Below are 20074 nucleotides of genomic sequence, written 5' to 3'. Positions count from 1 at the left end.
TCTTGTTTCTTCTTAAATCACGTCATAAGACGAGCCGCCCCAGCCCCAACCCCCAGAAAAGGCTTTCAATGAATTGCTTCCACCCATGCGCTCTCGTCTCTCTCCTCTTCCTTTTAGAGTTCGCCCTTGCTTTTAATTTCACCGAAGATTGTTTTGACTTTTCTTTATGCTGAGTCAGTCCTTCCAACATTCATTCCTTTTTCAATTTCTTCATATTTTCCATGCAAACGTTTATCATTTAGATTTCCTGCACTTCCTATTATTTCACTCCTAAATGACCTGTGCTTCTCTATTTCCGATTTTTTCTGAAAATTCTTGTGCTTCTTTTTCCATCACCAAACTGAAGTGTTTCTTCAGTTATCCATGGTTTCTTCGCAGTTACCTTCTTTGTACCAATGTTTTTCTTCCCAACTTCCGTGATCGCCCTTTTAAGACATCTCCGTCACTCTTCTGCCGAACTGCCTACTGAGCTATTCCTTACCGCCGTAACTATAGACTCAGAGGACTTCAAGCCTATGTCTTCAGTCCTTGGCAATTCCGTATACCACTTCTTGGCGCATTGATTCTTCCTGACTAGTTTCGTAAACTTAAGACAATTCTTCACCACTGTTAAATTATGATCTGAATCTACATTAGATCCTTGATACGCCTTACAACCCAGTATCTGATTTCGGAATCTCTGCCTGACCAGAATATTCGCTATTACTAGCTGATGATTATTGCTGAACTCAATTGGTCTTTTTCCTCCCTCATTCCTACTGCCCTGGACATCTGCCCGCCCTTCTCTGTCTTTGATAAGTCCGTTGGCATAACGAGGGTGACATTTCTTCCTGGAAGTCTTGGTTGCTTACTTCAGTCCCAATAAGCGGCTATCGTACGCCAGCAGCTAAACGCTGTACCCCATTTACTTTCTAAATCACCATCTTCGTGGACATAAACCTGCTCGAAACAAAATATTCTTCGTTAAGGCTCTCGTCTGTATAGTAATGCGCAATGCTGCAGACAAAGAGTCTGGCCACTATGGCCATCAGTCCGTGCGTCAAATGCTGAACGCTGAATGCGGAAGACAATTTGAATATGTCAGACGGAAGGTCTTCAACAATTGTCTTTGGTCACGATTTCCTGCCCGTTTTATATGTACCTGATTTCTCACTCATGAGTAGAAATTAGGTCTCAGAGTCACGTATGACACACATAGATGAATGAAGGGGACATACAAGGTGCAAAAAGTGCAACCTTATGTCAACAGTATGATGTAGCCCCTCCCCCCTCCCCTTCCGTTTAATTTTATAAATCACCATCACTATGCTCAGTCGTCTTGTTTGTGGACATGGTTATGATTTTCTGATATTCCTTCATTTATTTCATTCCCTTATTTATCTACTCTTCTAACTTCTGTCTAGAGATTAACTAGCTCGGTCTGACAGTACAATATATTAATGTAATGTGACTGTTTTCATGCTCTTTAAAATGTCTGTCTGCAATTGATACTCAATTTACTAACTACAGAAAGCGTAAAACAGATGGGAGATTGGATATAACGACCCGTCGACATTTAGATCGTTAGAGACGGAGCACAAGTTCGGATTGTGTCGAGGATGGCACAAGAAAATCGGCCGTGTCCTTCCACAGGACCCATCCTTGCATTTGCAGGAGTGATTTAGGGAAATCAAGGAAAACCTACATCTGCTTGGCCGGACGCGAGTTTGAACTTTCGTCCTCCAGAATGTGAGTTTCAGATGAAGTTTGACGAACCCTTTTTTCAATTTATTACCTCTGTTAACAGTGTCAAACACAAAGATATCGTAAGTCTGTTTCCACATACTACGCATAATTTTCGGTATCTGACATTTCTTCGAATTGTTTAATAGTGGTAGACTAGTTTGCGGCAATATTTTATTGTATTATCCTTCATGAATGTCGAAATAATTTCTTTGGTATCGAAAAACAGTGCTCTCAACTCTAACACCATTAGCAGTATCATCGCATACACGATACTCATCTCACTTACCGTAAGTAGATCCAGTGCCAGATTTAAAATATAAAGGTTGAGAGAAATACTGCATATGTCTTCCTGTTTTATCTACATCACAACCACTACCGGCGATGCTTAGTCACAGACGATAATGTCTGGATTAAAAAGTTCATTTCGTGCGATGGAGAAGTAACGCCTTCACTGCTAACAAGCGATGAGTGATGCTGTCAACAATAAGCAGTGGTTGAAGGCTCCAATAACCGTTGTGTAGCAACAGTCTGAGACAGCTCGTGAACGCTTACGGATCGTTTTCGGTGTCAAAGTAGCTTGCGTAGCTTGCTGACGAAGACTATTGCTGTAAGTATGATCTGTAGTTCGTTTCGTTGTGTAACTATGGCATCAATCACCCTCTGATGCACTGAGGATTAATGTATGAAGCTATGATCGATTGTATGTGGTGTTAGATGGAAAAAATACTTTGATAGCCTCGACGAGCGAGTGGAACTGACTACAGACGTGATAGGAAAGAAATGGATGTGTATTTGGGAGTTCCTGTGGGTGCAATATTAGAGTCAGAGTCCATAGAGCTTCAGAAGAAGGAAAATAAGAATAGACGACCAAGAGAGAAGTGATCTGATGAGAAACGGTGTTGGACATGGATCCGATCTTTCTCCCATAGCGTCAGAGCTGTATACTGTATTAGCAGGTCAACCTCAGCGTTCTCTTCGACATAGTGGGTTTGAGCATTGACGCAATAAGTGACATTGTTGGTTCCAAAGCGTTCCCAGGCTACACATATCTTTGATTGTCCTAGTAACGGTCAGAAACACTGATTATACTTACCGCGAAAGTCGATGTATATACCAAAAGGAATTAGCACACAGGGGAAAATTTTTTTTTTTTCGAAAACATATACGAGGTGGTCCACTGATAGTGAGCGGGCCAAATATCTCAAGAAATAAGCATCAAACGAAAAATCTACAATGAACGAAATTCGTCTAGTTTGAAGGGGGAAACCAGATGGCACTATGTTTGTCCCGCTAGATGGCGTTGCCATAGGTCAAACGGATGTTCAAATGGTTCAAATGGCTCTGAGCATTATGGGACTTAACTTCTGTGGACATCAGTCCCCTAGAACTTAGAACTACTTAAACCTAACTAACCTAAGGACATCACACACATCCATGCCCGAAGCAGGATTCGAACCTGCGGCCGTAGCGGTCTCGCGGTTCCAGACTGAAGCGCCTTTAACCGCACGGCCACACCGGCCGGCTCAAACGGGTGTCAACTGCATTCTGTTTTTTTTTTAAATAGGAACCCCTAGTTTTTATTACATATTCGTGTAGTGCGTAAAGAAATATGAATGTTTTAGTTGGACCACCTTTTTCACTTTATGATAGATGGTGCTGTAATAGAAACAAACGTATAAGTATGTGGTATCACGTAACATTCCGCCAGTGCGACGGTATTTGCTTCTTGGTACATTACCCGTGTTAAAATCGACCGTCTACCAATAGCGGAAAATGACGATATCGTGTTGATGTATGGCTATTGTGATCAAAATGCCCAACGGGCGTGTCCTATGTATGCTGCTCGGTATCCTGGACGACATCATCCAAGTATACGTACCGTTCGCCGGATAGTTACGTTATTTAAAGAAACAGGAAGTGTTCAGCCACATGTGAAACATTAACCGCGACCCGCAACAAATGATGATGCCGAAGTAGGTGTTTTAGCTGGTGTCGCGGATAATTCGCACATCAGCAGCAGACAAACTGCGCGATAATCGGGAATCTCAAAAACGTCGGTGTTGAGAATGCTACATCAACATCGATTGCACCCGTACCATATTTCTATGCACCAGGAATTGCATGGCGACGACTCTGAACGTCGTGTACAGTTCTACAACTGGGCACCAGAAATTACGGTACGATGACAAATTTCTTGCACGCGTTCTATTAGGCGACGAAGCGTCATTCACCAACAGCGGTAACGTAAACCGGCATAATATGCACTATCGGGCAACGGAATATCCACGATGGCTGCGACAAGTGGAAAATCAGTGACCTTGGCAGATTAATGTATGGCGCGGCATTATGGGAGGAAAGATAATTGGCCCACATTTTATCGATGGCAATCTAAATGGTGCAATGTATGCTGACTTCCTTCGTAATGTTCTGCCGATGTTACTACAAGATGTTTCACTGCATGCCAGAATGGCGATGTACCTTCATCATGATGGATGTCCGGCACATAGCTCGCGTGCGCTTGAAGCGGTATTGAATGGCATATTTCATGACAGGTGGATTGGTCGTCGAAGCTCCATACCATGGCCCGCACGTTCACCGGATGTGACGTCCCCGGATTTCTTTTTGTGGGGAAAGTTGAAGGATATTTGCTATCGTGATCCACCGACAACGCCTGACAACATGCGTCAGCGCATAGTAGTCAATGCATGTGCGAACATTACGGAAGGCGAACTACTCGCTTGTTGAGAGGAATGTCGTTACACGTATTGAGAAATGCATTGAGGTTGGCGGAGATCACTTTGAGTATTTATTGCATTAATGTGGTATTTACAGGTAATGACGCTGTAACAGAATGCGTTCTCAGAAATGATAAGTTCTCAAAGGTACATGTATCACAGTGGAACAACCGAAATAAAATGTTCAAACGTACCTACGTTCCGTATTTTAATTTTAAAAAAAAACCTACTTCTTACCAGCTGTTCGTCTAAAATTGTGATCCATGTGTTTGTGACTATTACAGCGTCATCTATCACAAAGCGAAAAAAAATGGTCCAACTAAAACATTCACATTTCTTTACGTACTAAACGAATATATAATAAAAATGGGGGTTCCTATTTTAAAAAACGAAGTTGATATCCGTTTGATCTATGGCAGCGCCATCTAGCGGACCAACCATAGCGCCATCTGGTTTTCCCCTTCAAGCTAGACAAGTTTCGCTCTTTGTAGTTTTTGCGTTTGACGCTTATTTCGTGAGATATTTGGCCCGGTCACGAACAATGTCCCACCCCGTATGTGTGCTAATTCGTATTAGAGAACGACTCTCATTTTGTGATTTCGTGATAAAGTGAAAAAAAGTGGTCTGTTGTAATGAGTCCAAGTAGTGGCGTATTTCAGCTGGTGCTTGCGGTTGCTACGTTTCGCCGTGTCTGACGTTCTACTCACCTTTATTTTATTTTTGTTTATGTACGATCGCCTTTACGAACTGTTGTGGTAATCGAGCTGCTCTGTCCCACCACCGTGAACGAACCCTTCCAGCTTCTGTACTTCGATCCTTTGCAGGGTGACAGCGAAATATGAAATCACGACGACTACTTTGAGCAACGAAATAAACGTCGGACTCTAAAAGTTTCACGTCGCTAAATTTTAAATTATTTCTCTCTTGTTAAGACAGATCCCCATAATTTCAACTCGCAATAGACTAAAAATTCAACTAAGTATCACACGTGTTATCCGCAGGTATGTATCAAATTTCCATTTCTTTACATCAGAAAATGATTCATTTGCTTCGCGCCCCCGTTGACATTGTCGGTGGCCCTCTTACTCCAAGCCTTTCGTGACACTGTCAACTCGTAGCATCAAAGCAAATCCTCGTGCAACAAATGAGTGACACTCATCCCATGACACTCTCCGCTGCTCTCACTCTTACTGTTCACGTGCTGTCTGTACAAACACAGACCGGGGCGCACGGCATCTGCTTCTTCTTTTTCGACACTGCTTTTCGTATATCAACTACCACGATCATCTTTAGCTGGTACACTATTGATACCGGAGAAGCGTATTTTTGAAACGCCCTGTTACGCTACCTATATCCGCACTCAGAATGAAGAAGTCGTGCCAAATTAACTATTGTACCCACTGAAGGGGATCAGCAGGTATGCAATGATGCCATTTAAATTTTTGCGTGACAACTAGCTAGTTAAAAATTTACTATTTTGTTTACTCAACGTGTGTTTTATTTATACGTCTCACTATTGACTTACTTTATCGCATAATAAACTTTATCCAAAAAAATATTCGAAAGAAACATACATTCTTCATTATAAGTATTACACGTCATATATGAGTCTTACACCGTGTCATGATCAGCTTTTCTTGTACACTGAGTATAAAAGTTACATAACTTCTCTCGGTAATTGGGTATAATTTGTTATCGTAATACTTCATCGATTTGCTTTAACTTAAGTGACTCTTACTTTGTATATACTCTTATACAGGGTGTTTCAAAAATGACCGGTATAGTTGAAACGGCAATAAAAACTAAACGAGCAGTGATAGAAATACACCGGTTGTTGCAATATGCTTGGGACAACAGTACATTTTCAGGCGGACAAACTTTCGAAATTACAGTAGTTACAATTTTCAACAACAGATGGCGCTGCAAGTGATGTGAAAGATATAGAAGACAACGCAGTCTGTGGGTGCGCCATTCTGTACGTCGTCTTTCTGCTGTAAGCGTGTGCTGTTCACAACATGCAAGTGTGCTGTAGACAACATGGTTTATTCCTTAGAACAGAGGATTTTTCTGGTGTTGGAATTCCACCGCCTAGAACACAGTGTTGTTGGAACAAGACGAAGTTTTCAACTGAGGTTTAATGTAACCAAAGGACCGAAAAGCGATACAATAAAGGATCTGTTTGAAAAATTTCAACGGACTGGGAACCTGATGGATGAACGTGCTGGAAAGCTAGGGCGACTGCATACGGCAACCACAGAGGGCAACGCGCAGCTAGTGCAGCAGGTGATCCAACAGCGGCCTCGGGTTTCCGTTCGCCGTGTTGCAGCTGCGGTCCAAATGACGCCAACGTCCACGTATCGTCTCATGTGCCAGAGTTTACACCTCTATCCATCCAAAATTCAAACGCGGCAACCCCTCAGCGCCGCTACCATTGCTGCACGAGAGACATTCGCTAACGATATAGTGCACAGGATTGATGACGGCGATATGCATGTGGGCAGCATTTGGTTCACTGACGAAGCTTATTTTTACCTGGACGGCTTCGTCAATAAACAGAACTGGCGCACATGGGTAACCGAAAAGCCCCATGTTGCAGTCCCATCGTCCCTTCATCCTCAAAAAGTACTGGTCTGGGCCGCCATTTCTTCCAAAGGAATCATTGGCCCATTTTTCAGATCCGAAACGATTACTGCATCACGCTATCTGGACATTCTTCGTGAATTTGTGGCGGTACAAACTGCCTTAGACGACACTGCGAACACCTCGTGGTTTATGCAGGATGGTGCCCGGCCACATCGCACGGCCGACGTCTTTAATTTCCTGAATGAATATTTCGATGATCGTGTGATTGCTTTGGGCTATCCTAAACATACAGGAGGCGGCGTGGATTGGCCTCCCTATTCGCCAGACATGAACCCCTGTGACTTCTTTCTGTGGGTATACTTGAAAGACCAGGTGTACCGCCAGAATCCAGAAACAATTGAACAGCTGAAGCAGTACATCTCATCTGCATGTGAAGCCATTCCACCAGACACGTTGTCAAAGGTTTCTGGGAATTTCATTCAGAGACTACGCCATATTGTTGCTACGCATGGTGGATATGTGGCAAACATCGTACTATAGAGTTTCCCAGACCGCAGCGCCATCTGTTATTGAAAATTGTAACTACTGTAATTTCGAAAGTTTGTCTGCCTGAAAATGTACTGTTGTCCCAAGCATATTGCTACAAACGGTGTAATTCTATCGCTGCTCGTTTAGTTTTTATTGCCGTTTCAAATATACCGGTCATTTTTGAAACACCCTGTACATTATTTCATTACAATTTCCTGCTTCAGAGAAGTCATAGATTCACTGGACCTCCTTTGTTCCGAGCACACATTCAAATTTCAAATATTTCTGGGTTAATATGCGTGGAGATGTAGATGGTTTCCATACACTGTATCTTAACTGGCTAGAAAACCTCTTCTTTGGCATCGTCAGCTGTCATTCCAAATCATTTCATCGCGTAACTGCTGATCGCTTTCCGTAGGTGGATAATGTACAACCTTACTATTAATCATATGAAAGTGTCTCACACAAAATCCCTACCAATCTATGGTACAGACCATTTTTGCCCGAATGTACCTGATGAACGGCGTAGTTTTTTTTTCATAGATCTGTCTATCCGACCTTTTATTTGTAGTTTGTACTAACGCGCGTACACTTCCCACTTTACTTTAAACCAATTACATAACGCCTCCATAGTTTTTTTGCTATTTGTCCAATGTCAACTTATACTGTTCCTCATTAAATACATTACACTTCCTTATGCTCTAAGTAACTCATTTGATTCAGAAGAAATCCACATACTTATAACATTTTATACAACAGTTCAACGTCCTACCTATTTCATTGTCAGTAGAAGCCTTAAACCTACCATCGTATTACCTACCATTGCTCACATCTTTCATTTTCTTATCTTCATTAACGACATCATTCTTTTCTACATGTCAGACAAGGTTACTTTGTTTTCGTAACTAATGTATGTTCTTGGGTCCGCGCATCTGCTATTCAAGCAAAGGACGCTTCAGTCACCATGTGTTGAGCGCGTCATCTTCGTTGTATATTCTGCTTCGCACCTGCCTACTACTCCGAAAATTTTTGAAGCGCCTAAACCTCTTTGCACTTAAATTACTTGTCGTAGCTGTCAACTTCTTATGTCACACCTGAGCTGAGTAATACACCAATCCTTTGAAAACAGTTTTCACAATGGTATGTCACACCTGAGCTGAGTAATACACCAATCCTTTGAAAACAGTTTCCACAATGGTATTGCCTATAAAAAGAGGCAAAGTAAAGTGTACCTTCTAAAATAGAAGAAACGAATACAAAGTGTGGATTTGTTGAAATATAAGAAGAATAGAAGACAGACTCCAAAGACACATTCCTATTCCACCCCTCACTTCAAAAAAGAACTCCGCCTAGAGTGCTAACATTCCTTATAGAAAGGCTTGTTTCGGCTTCACCGCACAGGCTCCGAAAACTGACTTCGATAAGTGCCTTTTGTATACGAGAAAAGGATGATTTGACACAATGTGTTAAAAGAGAAACCAAAAACGCCGTCTACCATCCTTTTTCTTCCACCATATGCGTACATTTTCTTTCATAATAACCTGTGTCTCGTAATTCGTCTTCAATGTATTTGATGGTTCAAATGGCTCTGAGCACTATGGGACTTAACATCTATGGTCATCAGTCCCCTAGAACTTTGAACTACTTAAACCTAACTAACCTATGGACATCACACAACACCCAGTCATCACGAGGCAGAGAAAATCCCTGACCGCGCCGGGAATCGAACCCGGGAACCCGGGCGCGGGAAGCGGGAACGCTACCGCACGACCACGAGCTGCGCACGCAATGTATTTGATGTATTTGATGCATGTAATAAATATTATTTATTAATATGAAATCTAATCGTTAGATTAATTGTACCTCTATGATTTGTTAAAGCTAAAGTAGCTCAACGTCAGCGATATTATACTTGACGTTGATTTAACAGCTAACCAGCAGCAATTGATAGTGTTTTATGGTGTGTTTATTATATTGCATAGTGGAAATAACTCCGGGTTGTGTTCTCTTTATTGTCTCCACTTTTAAAATAGTGGTAGTTTATAAATATTTTGCATATCTACGTTGTATATACCTTTTTCTTGACAACTGTAGGGATCCACCAAGAAAACAGATTTTGGATGTGGTATGCTTAGTGTTTTGTATGGTCCACTGTAATGAGGAATAAATTTAAGTTAGAACTGTCGTGTATATCTACCACTAATACTAAATCATTGTTATTATATGTCGGTGTCCTTGCATTCTCAGTATATCTGTTAAACAGTCCTTCAACTATTTGCTGTAAATGATTCGTTACTACGTCTTTTAAATTTTCTCCCACCATCGTACTGTTTTTTGGCCATTTAAATAATTTAAGCAAGGTTTCACCACCAAATTTACGCTTCATTACTTCTGCTGGCGATAAACCTGTAGACAGATGTGGCAAATCATTCAATATTACCTTACATTCCCGTATCGTTTGTGCCCAAGTGGTATGTTTGGTAGAGCAATACCTTCTATTCAATTTTCCATTTTCCTTCATAATACGTACACATGGGTTCTATTTCGAGTTATACTTCGACTTAGTTATTTGACGTACGCCTTCCAAAGTTATCAAGTCCTTAAAATTACGACTTGTAAAGCGTGTCCGTCGTCAGTTAAGAGTCCTTTCGGTTTCCCAACGTCTGCGAAGCAACAGCGCATACAATTAATCACTGCATCTGTGTTTGCATGCTTAATGAGATACGGTGTGACGTATTTTGACAACATTCTAAAAGTAACTAAATATATGTTACGCCTCCCGTACCCATTGGATACGGGCTGTGAAACTCCGATGCGGTTAAGTCATGTAAACCCTTCGACAAAATACCATGCATTGCATAATTAATACCACTGCTACCCTCCTAAGCTTATTGACAAATTTGGCATGTCAAAACCCCATAATTTCATACATTTTATACCATTACGAATGCCAAAGTGACCATAGCTTTTGTGTACGGATCATTCTAACTCGGTCTCCGCACAATGCGGAATACGTTGCTTCCAATATTGTGTGTGTGCATTTTCTCTCCAAAATAACATTTTATCCACAAGTGTTATAGACATTGTTCTCATGAAGGTAATAATTAACTTTTAAAATAGTCATCATCGTTTCATCCTCATCTTAACTGTCCCTTAAACTTTCTTACTTCATTACTTGTACAATTACAACTTAGGAAATTAATTGAGAAACTTACTGCAGACCCTTTGTTTCTTTTCATATCATTCATACCATGTATACACCTATGATACAATCCTGCTGTTACACATTATGTGATTCTGAACAATTCTTAACAGCTTTTCTTCGTTCTGTGCCCGGATTTATACCATTTACTTCCACTAGGTGCCCTATAAACATTAATTCTTCTCGACCAAAATGTGGCTTTGCCTATTTAACTGTTATTCATTTTTCACAGAGTTTTTGTAACGCCGTAAGTACTAAAGCAAAAAGTTCGTACAAAGTGTCGGATACTAATAAAATATCGTCTACATAAAGTAAAAGTTCTTGTAAGAGCGCTCTAATAAATTCTGAAACGGCAATATCTAATCCAAAAGTAACACTTTAAATTGATAAGATTTTCTGTGCTGTATACACCTTAGAATCTTCATTTAATCTTACGTACCACCGAACAGCCTTCAAATCCATCGAAATAAAGTATTTTCCTTGTTTGAACTTTGCCAGTATCTCTGTGTGTGTTAAATTTCGTGTGTCCAACACGAGTAGATTTCGCCTTTAGCTTTCATAACCACTAGTAATTGCTTATTAAAAATACTTAAACTAAGTTGTATTACTTATTTGTCTATTTTGTTGCTTTATCCTTATACCTCTGCTTACAAACTTATTGGTACTAGTAAGATTTACAAAAGAATGTGTCTTTGCCTTTGACATTAAATCTACTTAAGCAGTCACCTACAACGCCTGGTTTTTTCGAAATAACTGCTTCATAAGTATATTGAATTCGCTGTAAATATTTCTATTGTATATCTGTCAATAGATCAGATACATATGCTTTTTTGGTGTGTATTAGCACGAGACAGTTGATGTGAAGCTTTTGTACTACCTTCGTGTAATTTTTCGGCGCTAGCCACTAAACATACCTCAGTTAATAATTGGTCGTCACTTTTTTTTTGTTTTCCGTCTTTCTTTAGTTGCTATAGTTCGTGTCGGTGTGTTCCGTCTATGCAACTAATTAAAGCCAGTTTGTTTATTGGTAATAACTGGTTTTCGTCGCTCAGTGGCGGACTAATTTTAAAGGTATTGCATTACTATAATTATCTAATTTACAATTTACGAATGTTTTACGGACGATGTACAAAATCACTCAATTACTTTTTACTTAAGTATCCAGGTTACACCTAATAGTATTTGCATATTTATATTAGCCAATGCGAGAAACGCCCATAAAGAAGAGAATATTCCTACTTTTGTAGTTGTTCTGTTTTCCTGTTTAATTTACCTGTAGTACCAGTAACTCCTCCTATACATACACCTGTGGTAAACTAGAAACAGTTCCATGTTTTTACAAGCTGTCACTAATTCTTCTGAAATCAGGGCAATGTCGCTAACTGAGTCAATATAAATTTCTACTTTTCTGTATCTTATTTCCCCACTCACTATTGCCTTTAATGTAACTTCCTGTATTTCCTTATCTTCTTCTCGCTACAACTCTCTCGTTGAGAAAATTTTGTACGCTGTAAATGAAACGCACACAACATCTGTAATATTCTACAACATTGTATAGTATTGCACCGGCGTTGCGCCTCTTTCATTCATAACTCTCTCGTTGGTGTTGTGTGATTACAAGCAACAAATGTTCTGTATGGACAGAGTACTGTTTAGTTACACCCAAGGTATTGGCTCGTTATCCACAACGACTCCATTTTCCGTGATTGCAATAGGATAATTATGCTGAACTGTACCATTACTAGCATTAGTTAAGTCCCCTTTCTTACAATTAGTCTTTGTGTTGGATGTATTATGAGGCACGAAAGCTTGTGAATGAACATAGTTTTCGTCATGGCTTCTTGTGTCATATCTATTGTTACGTACGCTACACTAATTAGCTTCTCTTTTCTCTACAAATGGGATCGAGAAAGATCTATTATTTTTATTCTCGTTCCCTCGTTCACTGTCACGAAAACTTTCATTTCCTTCTGTGTTTAGCGTACGTAATTTTTCTATAAAGACGAGTAAATCATTAACATTAGTCCTTCCTCTATTCCATATCTCTTTTAGTAGAAAATATGATAGCCGTCGTATTAATACCTGCCCTTCGTCTTATGGATCATCTAAATATTTAGCCTTTGTGGGATGCCACTCGATGTAGTTCTTATACGTACACCAAGAACTACTGCAATGTTTTGGGTCTAACAGTACAAGTGTTAAATTTTCTTGTGTGCTTGAAGGCAAGTACCTTCCCTTAACACTGCCTTGGAAACCATGTCAGGCTTTGAAATGTTTTGAGTGGACATTACCTCATGCAGCTGCATCTCGGTTGAATAACCTAATGCGAAATAGATTTTCTTGTGTTCATCCCACCTGCTCGGTAACAATCGTGAAACTTCTCTTAAACAGTATATCGAACGAACCTCCCTCAAGCTCACACCTGGGAAACCGTTCTGGCAAATTTAAACCGCTTCCAATTAGCAACTCTTCTATAATATCTTTCGAGACTCCTATACTGGTAATTACTTGTTTACTACCTTATGCCTTCTGAATATCGCCTTACATGTCCCATATCGATTGAAATTTCTGTTGATAATAAACAACATCATCGAAAGAAGTTGCTTTACTATTACTTGATTCAGTTTTATCCTGTAAGTGTTGTTTAATAGGAGCTTGAAATGTTCCCCCAGATTCCGGGATTAACACTCTATCTTGTCCCGATGACCCTACTGTTTTCTTCGTGTTTGAAATTTCGATGTGTAGTGACTTAAAGTTCTGATTTACATCCTCAAAACATTTTTTGAAATCATAGGAAACTACTGAACGTCCTTCATATGACAGAACTTTCGCTAATACATTAACTTTGCATTCTAATTCTGTTAATTTAGTTTCTTGTAGTCTGGACTTTAACATGAATTCAGTTCTAACGCTTTCCTCCAACAATGTCTTATTCTCACCTAACTTCATATTAATCTTGTTATTAATATCTTCGTATAATATTTTATTACCTTCTACAATGATTAATATTTTTATTATTGTTATTATTACCCTCCAAAGTCTCTTATTCTTGTCCATTAATTTTCTATCATTATCCTCTAATACTTTCTCATTTTCTTCTGCAGGTTTAGAAATTAGTCTTGTTAAAACTACTTTTTCCGGCACTGCTTTAATTTTGCATGTAAAATCAGGCAAAAACTCACATCTCTATACAACAGTTGATAGCTGATATGTAACAATATACCAAATGCCCAATATACAGCTACTATGTACATTCAGTTACATAAATAAATTATTTCACGGAACACTAACAAAATTTTGTTCTTCTGACCGATGTCTGCTATATCGAAGGTAAACTGAAGTTGGTGTAAATTGCCACTGCGTTGCCGCAGTGATGTCATTGTCTCGTTGTCGATGACGGCGTGACTGTCGCCGATGCGTTGTCCACTGACTGCAATAACGTTCGGTATCTTCTTCACGAACTCTCTCGTAATGTTGTATTTGTGGCAAATCATTGAGAGTTATCTTGTACGTACAATGTAAGTACGTCGTCGTGATTTGTTGCTGGGTACTTCGTATACCTACAATAGATTACTTTGTCTTGTCTTGTAATTACAATGTAAGTACGAAATAGCAATTTGTTGCTGATTATTTTGTATACAGCAACAGGTTATACCTTTTTTACGTGGGAAATGATTTTAATACAGCAAAACAACGTCTTTCGTCTGAAACAGGGCAATAATACTGTCGAAAATGCGAAGCAGTTTGTTCATGCAGTTCTTGGATGTCTGTCGATGATGTACAGCTGCCAAGGGCAAATAATATTCTCTTGTTATTATGTCTAAATCGTTGAAAGTTATCTAAGAAATTGCGATGTTCTCAGAATCACTGCTACGATTCACTGATTATTCGCCACATACGGAGAAATTAAAGTGTTGGTTATTAGTATAACGTTATAAGCCCAAAAATTGGCGTACTTTAGCTGCTGCTTGCTCTCGGTGGGTTTCACCGTGTACTATCTGACACTCACCACTAAATTATTTTTGGTAATGGACAACAGCGTTTACGAATTGATCTGGTGGTCCAGCTGCTCCGTCCCACCGCCGAGAACGATCTTTTCTTCTTTAGAACTCCTTCCTTTGCGTGTGGTGGGGAAACGTAAGATCACGACCACTGCTTTGAGCTACGAAATAAACTTAAGTTTCACTTGTCTATATTTTAAATTCTGTCTCTCTCACACAACGGCAGACCTCCTTAATAACAACTCTAAATATTCTAAACCTTCATCACAATATTATTCATGTGATCCTCAGGGCGTACGTTAAAGTTCTGCCTTGATGCATCAAAAAGTGGTTCATTCGTTTCGGGTCCCCGTTGACAATGTCGGTGTCGCTCTTACTTCTAGCCGTTTGCTACACCGCCAACTCGGACTGTCAAAGCACATCCGTATCCTCGTGTAGCAAGAGAGTGGCCCTCATCCCCTAGCGAATCGCCGCTGCTCTCGTTGTTACCGCTTGAACGCCCTCTGTACAAAGACAGACCGGGGCGCACAGTACCAGCTCATTTATCTCTACACTACGTAACATGTATTAGCTGCCACGATTTCCTTAAGCTGGCACGAATATTATTGGCGGAGCAGGGCATATGAAAAAAAACAAAAAAAAACAGAAAAACACTGTTAGACTACATATCCCCGCACCCAAGCTAAAGATATGTCCTGATTACCTACTTATCTATTTTGTTTACTCAATATGCATTTTATTTATGTATCTGACTAGCTGGAGTGCCCGGCTCCGCTCATAGTGCTAATATGAGATTGTGTGGTAGTCGGAATAATAGGATAAACTTTAAAGTATAAGAGGTAAAAAAATTATTGACAACATATACTAAATATTTACAATACTAGTTAAAGCATAAGAGGAAAAACTCTGTATTGGAAACACATCCTCAATATTTACAGTACCTGTTTGCAAACAACATTCTTCATTTTGTTATTCGGGGTATATCTGTAAAAAATTTTCGAATTTCCTACTTGAGGGCAAGATACGTAAAGTTGACCGTGAGAGAAGCAGGAGTCTTTGAGGTTGATGCAGCATTGTTTTAAAGTTTGTCCATGCCCTTTGATAATTGCAAATCGATAGGCTACTTTGATTGGAAATTGCTTGTCTTTCAAATTGGAAGGGTAGTTCAGTAGAGATCAGTGGTATTCTGGAGATAAATAGTGTGTGTACTTTGTACATTCCAATTGTTAGTTCGGTTTCTATTATGTTGTTCGACAGCTGTTTGACGATCATCCTTGTTCTATTAACACAGTTTTGGCGTGTTGAGATTTCTGGGTAGTATGATCGGAGATCCAATTTTAAGTCGAACGCAGAGGCTCTTGAGATTTTGCGTCCTGGGAATTGTTCTTCGGTTGTATTCAGCGGTACTTGTTTGGCGGAAAGAGTAGTTCTTCCTCCTTTCGTAAGTGTGGCTGCATACACACTAGGGAGGAGTTAGATACACTTTAGACAAGGGTTACGTACATGTTTTGGATTCGTTGATTACATGTTAGAATTATGGCGAATAGGTCTCATTTGTTCAGCTGAGGTTGTAAGTGAGGCATCTTGTAGGGTTGATTCCAAGTGGTTGTCATTTTCCAGTAGTCCTAAGAATTGGCAAACTTCTCCTTACGTCTGTGATAGGTAAACGTCAACAGTCTTGAGGTGTGTGAAACCAGTTCATGTAGCAACATCCGGAGATGGAAACATTCGACGTTGTTCGGGTGCACGATTTGCACTCGGCATAGTGCGCAAGTTTTTATGATTCCTGGATGATCTACTGGCATTCCTAGTTTTCGTCGTCAACATATGTATTTTTCTTGTTTAGCTCAATTTATAATAGATAAGGACGTCGACATACAGTAATGTTTCCGCGAATGGGTTCTTTTGACACAGTTGGTAAAATACCGTTAATGTTGTCTTATGAGGTGGTTCGCTTGCAGTTTTTCTGGTGGTATCTTTTGCGAAGTAAACCCTCTGTCCAGCCTCCGGATGTGCTGCTACATGTTGCCCAGTTGGTTCGCGTTCGTGTACCGGAAAACCGAAAAACCGCCACCCTGCTTCGTTGCTGTTGATGTACCTTCCCATTTGGTACAAAACATTTCTACGTTTCTGTTTTGTTGTTCGCTGTCTTTGGCTGTTCGAAATACTTCCATGTCAATGCGTTTGTTCACATAGAGACATATTTGACGCATTTTACTGAATTGCAGAATTCTATGTTTATGCGTGCTTGGCACATTTTGGAAAGTAGTATGTTATATGGTACTACCCATTGATTATATATTCGCAACTGGTCACTGCCTCGTATTCATATTTTTTGGTGATTGTCTTCTGTATTTATAGCCATCAACTTCTGTTTGTGCGTCTTCCTAGTATGGTTTTGGGTATTTCTTTGTACAACCTGGGCTGCTATGTCGTGTCGATGCATGGGAGCTTGTCCATATATTGTATTGTACTGTATTGTATGGAACTGGCGACCTAGAAACGACGGAGAGGCTTCGTCCCCGCCGTAGCCCTCAGTGGTACACAGCCCCACAACAGGCTACAGCAGTCCACTCATCCCACCGCCGCCCCACACCATTTTAAACGTAGTCACTGCCCCGCTGACAAACAGAAATTATGCGAAATGAAAGCAGCCGTCAGAGGGACAATGAGAGACTCTTTTAACGAATTTGAAAGCAATATTTTATCTGCAGATTCTAAAAATAACCCAAAAAAATTTTGTTCGTACGCAAAATCTATGAACGCTACAAATAATTCAATACGTTCTCTTGCCGACAGTACGCGTAATGTAACTGATGATGATAAACAGAAGGCCGAAATTCTAAACCTAACTTTCAAAAACTCGTTTACGGTAGAGGACTGCAGCACCATTCCCCCTTTCAGTTATCGAACAAACGAAAGAATGGCTGACATAGTGTTTTGTGTATCTGAGACTGTAAAACAGTTAAGATCCTTAGACGCCAGAAAGGCATCTGGCCCAGACGGTATCCCCGTAAGATTTTACGTTGACTATGCTACAAATATAGCTCCATTCTTATTCGTCATCTATCAGGGATCATTTGAACGACGGCAAGTTCCAAGGGACTGGAAGAAGGCCCAAGTCATAGCAATCTATAAAAAGGATAGAAAATCGGATGCACATAATTACCGGCTAATTTCCCTGACGTCGATTTTCTGTAGAATCATGGAACATATTTTGTGTTCAGACGTAATGACCTTTCTAGACTCTGAGAAGCTCATCTGCAGAAATCAGCACGGTTTTAGGAAACAGCGGTCATGCGAGACACAGCTGGCCCTCTTTGTGCATGATATACAACAGGCTCTAGATACCGGCTCCCAGGTTGATGCCATATTTCTCGACTTTCGAGAGTCGTTCGACTCAGTTCCGTAATGTCGCTTGCTACAAAAAGTGCGCGCTTACGGTCTATTCAATGACATGTGTGGTTGGATAGCAAGTTTTCTAACAGACAGGGAGCAGTATGTTGTCCTGAACGGGGTGACTTCAACAGAAACAAGCGTAACTTCAGGTGCGCCCAGGGTAGCGTAATAGGTCCACTGCTTTTTACTATTTACATTAACAGTCTGGTTGATGTTATTGACAGCGGCCTTAGACTGTTTGCCGATGATGCTGTACTCTATAGGAAAGTAGTATCACACGAAAGTTGTGAACAAATCAATGAGGATTTGCAGAAAATAAATGCGTGGTGTAATGACTGGAAGTTATCTCTCAATATTAGTAAGTGTAACCTACTGCGTATAACAAGGCGAAATTCCCCATTAATGTATGAGTACAAAATAAACGATCAGTCTTTGGAAGCCTTAACATCCGTCAAGTATCTGGGTGTGACTATTCGAAATGATCTCAATTGCAATGATCAGGTTCCACAAGTAACGGGTAAGGCGAACACTAGATTGCGGTTTATTGGTAGAATCCTGAAGCGATGCAGTCCTTCGACTAAGGAAATAGCTTACAATACATTAGTTCGTCCAGTCTTAGAGTATTGTTCGTTTGCATGGTACCGTCACCAGTTGGGACTGATTCAAGAGATTGAGAAGGTCCAAAGAACAGCGGCAAGATTCGTGACTGGTACATTTAGCCATCGCAAGAGCGTTACAAATCTCATAGAAAGTTTGAAGTGGGACACACTTGCAGATAGACGAGGCGCTAAGCCGAAGGGGCTGCTCACTAAATACCGAAATCCAATCTTCACAGAGGATGTAGAGCACATATTATTACCACCAGCTTTCATATCACGTAATGATCATCATTCAAAGGTAAGGGAAATAAGAGCTCGTACTGAGGCGGATCGCGGAGGGGAACAGAGAGGGTGGGAGGCGGAGGGGAATTATGACTTATGCGCGAATTGTGCCCTACGCCACGCACCGCTTGGTGGCTAGCGGAGTATACATGTAGATGTAGATGTAGAACCCAGAGTTACTGTGCGGCTCGGCCCCCAATGGAACACCCGCATCCCCCTCCCCCCCCCCCCCATGGAACGTCTCACACCAGACGAGTGTAATCCCAATGTTTGCGTGGTAGAGTAATTAAGGTGTGCGCGTACGCGGAGAAAGTGTTGGTGCAGCAATCGCCGACATAGTGAAACTGAGGCAGAATAAGGGGAACCAGCTCGCATTCGCCGAGGCAGGTGGAAAACCGCCTTAAAAACCATCCACAGACTGGCCGGCGCACCGGACCTCGACACTAATCCACCAGGCGGATTCGTGTCGGGGATCGGCACGCCTTCCCGCCCAGAAAGCAGTGAGTTAGACTGCATGACTAACCGGGTAGGCGTATCCGTATATTAGTTTTTATTAGTTTTCTCTGATTTCTGGCCTCGGCGAGTTGCATGTGAATGTTGTGAAGAGGTCGGGTCGTCCATATTTTCTTATTTAGGTCATGGAATCTTGAGCGTATTCGTGCATGTGCGTGTGTCTCGCACTCCCTATCTATGATGAGGTAAGGTATCCGTTCCGCTTCCTTTTTTTGGCTGGCCACTGTGACCCAGCGGTTCTAGGCGCTTCAGTCCGGAACCGCGCTGCTGCTACGGTTACCGGCTCGAATCCTGCCATGAGCATGGATGTATGTGAGGTCCTTAGGTTAGTCAGGTTTAAGTAGTTCTAAGTCTAGGGGACTGATGACAAAATGGTTCAAATGGCTCTGAGCACTATGGGACTTAACATATGTAGTCATCAGCCCCTAGAACTTAGAACTAAAAATGGTTCAAATGGCTCTGAGCACTATGGGACTCAACTGCTGAGGTCATTAGTCCCCTAGAACT

This window comes from Schistocerca americana, chromosome 1, assembly GCF_021461395.2.
Source record: "Schistocerca americana isolate TAMUIC-IGC-003095 chromosome 1, iqSchAmer2.1, whole genome shotgun sequence".
Classification (NCBI taxonomy): Eukaryota; Metazoa; Arthropoda; class Insecta; order Orthoptera; family Acrididae; genus Schistocerca; species Schistocerca americana.
Note: the sequence above shows the minus strand (reverse complement) of the source record.